This window comes from Aplysia californica, unplaced genomic scaffold (assembly GCF_000002075.1).
Source record: "Aplysia californica isolate F4 #8 unplaced genomic scaffold, AplCal3.0 scaffold00333, whole genome shotgun sequence".
Classification (NCBI taxonomy): Eukaryota; Metazoa; Mollusca; class Gastropoda; order Aplysiida; family Aplysiidae; genus Aplysia; species Aplysia californica.
In genome coordinates, this window is record NW_004797603.1 from 433,158 (window position 1) to 438,831 (window position 5,674).

Genomic DNA, 5,674 nt, shown 5'->3' on the forward strand with positions numbered 1-5,674 from the left:
GTAGATGTGTTTGTTTGTTTGTGTGTGTGTGTGTTTATGTATGTGTTTATGTGTGCGTGTGCGTGTGTGAGTGCGTTTGTTGGTGTGTATGTGTGTGTGTGTGCGTGTGTGTGTGTGTGTGTGTGTGTATGTGTGTGTGTGTGTGTGTGTGCGTGTGTGTGTGTGTGTGTGTGTGAGTGTGTGCATTTGTGTATTTGTGTGTATGTGCGTGTTAGGGAAGGTATACATTTAGACATGCAAATGAGCGTAGGCGTTTATCATACGTCCATAGTAACGATTGAGCTCAATAAATGTAGGAGGGACTACTTACAATTTATCAGTATCAGTCAATCATTTGTGAGGCAGCGTGGTGGAATCAGGCTCTCGTCAATTTTTGGGCATGTAGAGTTAATGGTATCATCTAAAAGCTTGTTCACTTGTCTTTTTTTGGATGAAAAAAATGTCCATTTATCTTGAATACAAGTCGAGATATTTTCTAAAGAAGGAGGTGGGGGTCACCTGTTTTCAGAGGCAAAATTTGTGAGAAAATGGCCGCCAAAGATTAGTTATTTCCTTAGCTCAAGAGTCCATGGTAACTGAAAATTTACATTTTTTAAAGCCTTTAATCAACGCTTTTCAGAAAAATCCACTCAGAAATGAGTTCTTTAATGGGCATGAAAGGTGTTGGGCCGAAAATCATAAATTGGATAAAAATTCACAAATCTGTGGAAAAATGCGAGTTTCTTCACTTTGATTATTTTGACAAGAGCCTGATTCCACCACGCTGCCTCACATTTGTGTTTATCATGTTATCTCTTTATACCCCGTCTTCTTGACACTCTTTATTTTTAACCCCGTCTTCTTGACACTGGGGTCCCACCCATCTCTCCACGTCAACTGTCTCAGATTGTAATGTAAACATTAATGTATCACGACGTGCTGGAATCAGGCGCTGGTCAGATTTTAGGCATAGGGCTGCTGTCCCCGTGGTTTTATGCACCCCGCATAATTTAGCAAAACTTGATCATTTTTTGCGTAATGTCTAATTATTTTCCTTTGTCATTCTTTGTTAAAATTAACAGAATCGCATAATTTCACATTTTTGTGCTCAGTTTGCATAATTTCAGAATTTCTCTTGCATAAAACGACGGGGACAGGTAGGGAGTTATGGGTATCATCTTTAAATTATTCTTTTGTCTTGTCTTTTTTTAAAATGAGAAAATTATTATCTCTCTATGTGGAATAGAAGTCGAGACATGAGGGTTGCCTGGTGTCAGAGGTCAAATTAGCGTGGAAATGGCCGTCAAGTTTGATGACTTCCAAAGCTTGAGTGTCCTTGAAAACTTAAAATTTATATTGAAACATTCCTTTGAAGAGCGTATTTGAGTCAAATCGAAACAGAAATTATTGTGTTTTATAAAAGTAAAAAGCGTTGAACCAAGCATAAAAAAACCCCAATCAAACAATAAAAAATGCCCAAAGGACGGACAAATATCGGTTTCTTTGATTTCATTATTTTGACGAGCACACCTGGTTTCACTTAGATGCTAGACATATTGATATAATTATACCGGTTCAAGCGATGTTGCTTCAAAAATAGAGTAGTACCTTGTTTATTACTACGGTGTGTCGTTCCGAATACTTTCCCTGGAAGACAGCTTGTTTGAATTTGACTGACTGATACTCTGTAAGTATCACTTGAGCATTATAGAATATTATATTTCTGGTGAGAGTGAGAGAGAAAAAGAGAGAGTGGGAGACAGAGAGAGAGAGAGAGAGAGAGAGAGAGAGAGAGAGAGAGAGAGAGAGAGAGGAGATCCTCTGAGAATTCTATCTTGTGCTCACTAGTTAATAAACTCACTAAGTCTATGACACGCTATATCTCACCATGATGTGTTAACAAAATGTTGCGTTACTCTTAATGTGCTCATCATCCAAAGCTCTGTCTCAGATTTTTTAGAAGAGATATAGAACACCCATAGACTTGAATCATTATATATCCTACTGGACCAGACACTGGATTTGCCGAAATTGGAGGACGTGGCCAGGGACAGATAAGGGTGGCGTCGACAGCTATCCGCCTTAAAGTACCTGGCAGTATAGGCATAGAGTAACAGTACAGTAACAGACCAGACTACTTTTTACTCTCTTTAGTTTCAGTAAGTGTCACGGCACTTGCAACACGAATAGGTCACATGATTAGAGACATGTGTTATTAGAGAGAAGCATAATTACACTAAATAAAGGAGGAAGGTCGACAGATGTTTGATTGAAAAAAAAAGAAGCAACCAACCCTGGAGCACTCACCAACCACCTGCTCTTTGCTCTCTATAGAAACTTCGCTGGTGCAACACTGTGGGTGCGCAAATGAAGAGCAATTAAGACACCAGTCTCTCTATTATTCGAGTGCACCTGCAACACCCCCTCTCTCCCCCCCCCTCTTCCTTTCTTTGCCCTTCATTTTGGTTCCAAATTGAGTCAAATGGTGAACATCATGATGAACAAGAATTATGCCCGAGTGAACGACCTTTTATATTCCAATATAACGCTGACTTAGAATGACAAAGTTCTGTCTGACATTTTTGGCCTCTGTGAGTGAGAAGACCATGAAGTGAGAAACCAAATTCATGTTCTATCTGCTCTATAAAAATCGTAAGATTAGTCGGAGTCGCTATCAAGAAATTCAAAGAATAACTCTTGAAAAAAACTTGAACAAGTTGTGAAACTCCACATTTTTACCTTCACATTTCTCAAAACTAGGTACTAAGCAGAGATAGATCTTAACTGTAATTCTAAGGTACCACAAGTCTACGAGAACACAATGATATTAATACACTATACCATTTCATTGGACTAATCTACATTAATTATGTGTCTGCTGACAACAGTGAGTAATCAAACACTTTTCTCCACATAATATTTTAACTGATAATTAAAATGGCGTATAACTTACGTCCTTATTATTGAGATGAATAATTATAGTTTTCACTGTTGCACACTTAAGACGAGAGTTCGATCCCACAGTGGGGCAGGTTTTGTTTGTTTGTTTTGTTTTTTGGGTGCTATTTTTTGTTTTTGTTTTTTATTTTTTGTGTTTTCTTCTCTTTATTCTTCTAAACGAGCATCTCAGCCTGCATGCTGGAAACCAGCGTCTGTGGTGTAGCGGTTAGGCGATTCGCTGTCGCACACAGGAGACCCGAGTTCGATTCTTGACTGGGAGGAAAAATTTGTTATCGAGCATATCTGGGTCTTTCTGCAATATTGTGTCCCCTCTCAGCCTGTGTTGGCCCTAACAGACAGGGTCGGAATCCCGCCGTTTTATTAAATAATCAAAATTGTGTTGATGGGAGAGTAACAAGCATCAGACGGTAACAAAAACAAAAAAGAGCTTACTGTCATGTTATGTTCCACTCAAAAAAGTAGGCCCGAACGACTGGAGAGGAAGCTGCCCGCCTCCAAAATAATCTAAATAGGTTTGGTTTGGGGAGGGGGGGGGGGCTGTAAACTATCAGTTTATTGGTTAGTGAGATCAGGCTCAAGACCAGAAATTCTCTCCAGAAATCGCGCAAACAACAGCTGCGCTGTCAAAACTGAAGCCTATTTGGAGGGACAGAAACATCACGCACAGCTAAAAAATTAGACCAATGCGCTCACTGGTCATCTCAATATTTTTATACGCCTGCGAATCATGGACACTAACAGCAGAATTAGAGAAAAAGATTCAGACCACAGAGATGAGATGTTACCGCAGACTCCTTGACATCTCGTACAAAGGCCACGTTTCAAATGCTGAAGTACGAAAGAGAATCACCAACGCAGTGGGGCAATATGAAGATCCACTGACCACAGCGAAGAGACGAAGACTAAAATGGTATGGGCATGTCACAAGATCCACAGGACTTGCCAAAAACAATCCTGCAAGGAACCGTACAAGGAAAGAGAAAGAGAGGAAGGCAGAGAAGGAGATGGGAGGACAACATTACAGAGTGGACAGGAAAGACGATGGGTGACAATCTGAGGAGAGCAGAGGACAAAAATAGATGACGAGAGCTGGTTTTCCAATGCAGTGGTGCCTCAACGGTTGCCCCAAACATGGATAGAAGAAGAGAAGAAGAAGAAGAGATCAGGCTCACAAAAAATGATTATGTCAAGCATACATTTGTGGTACAGCGTTTAGGTAGGTAGTCACTGGAGTGTGTCCTTGAGCAACACACAATAACCATCGCTTAAAAAAATACAACCTAAAAAAAACCTACAACCCCCCCCCCCATCCAAAGCAAAACAAACAAACAAACAAACAAAAAAATAAAAATAACCAAAAACATAGTTACAAACAAAGAAAAAGGGACGCGTCACAGCAGCGACGAGCAGCAATAGTGTATTTGCAATACATCATTATCTGTGTGTCTAAGTATGCATATTATGTACCTATGATGTATTTGAGTATCTATGTACCGTATTAATGTCATGTCATTGTACACTAAATTAATTTCTCCACAATGAATCAATTAAAAGTGGCATTTATTTATAGCTTATTCTTTTTACAATTTGCTCACACTAACTTACCCCCCTCCCCCGAAGTGTAAATGAACTGCAACAGAGAAATGCCGCTTTTTCGGTCCTAATCCTTACAATCGTCATTTTCCTCTACTTCTATTGTATGTTTGTCACACTCTTGTTACCCGCTATTTCCGGGGTGCCTTGATAGTCGAAGCAGAATTTGTGCCGTTGAAGCTAGAGAGGTGAGCAGAGTAAGCCTGATTCCCTGTAAAGACTTCGCTGTTGACATCCACACCTTGGTGCTCATATGACCTAATGCAGTTGCGAGCGCTGTAAAACCTCTACTAAAACAAACAAACACTAACTTACTTAATTCATTAAACAGCCCTACGGCGCTCGCAATTACTGCATAAGGTCACATGGGTGTGCAGGACACATTCAACATTAATTTCAGTAGGTAGGAAATTTTGAATTTTGCCCAGGTGGTGGCCAAAGCCTACTCTTATCGATTTTTGGACCACCAAGGGATTTTTAACGTGCACAACTTGCACACGGGACCTCCGGGATTTTTCACTCTCGTCCAAGAACGCTAGGTATAGATTTTTCCTACCATAAGATCAGGGGCGTGGCTGAAAGACAGCATTTAGAAGGAACCAAGAAGTAGCAGTAGAAAGGTTGCAGAAAGAATCAGGAACCCAGAGGAGAGGGCGAAGGAGGTTGGGGGGGGGGGGGCAAAAAGTAGGATGAAAGCAGAGGACAGAATATTGTTAGAGAGCAGAAAAGGACGTGAAAGGAGACAATTTTAGAGGGGGAAATTTTACGTCCTAATCCGGATTCGAACCCGGGACCTATTTAATAAGAGGCGAACACCGTAATCTCTAGGCCACGAGAGTCCCCCCCCCTCCCCGTGTAGCGGTTAGACTGTTTGCCGCAGCACGAAAAACACGTCGTTGAGTTCGATCCAAGGGTGATGGTTTTGCGTTGTTGTTTTTTTTTTTCTTTCATAATGGAGCAGTTCTGTCTGTCTGCCGGGTTCTTGTATACAAGTTAAATCTAATTTAAATGTAGAATTTTTTACGTCCCCATCAACTCAATTTTGGTCATTTAGGCCTATAAGGTGGCGGCCTCTGACCCTAATAGTAGGGTCTATATAAACAGAGACAGAGACAGTGTGTGTGTGAGAGAGAGAGAGAGA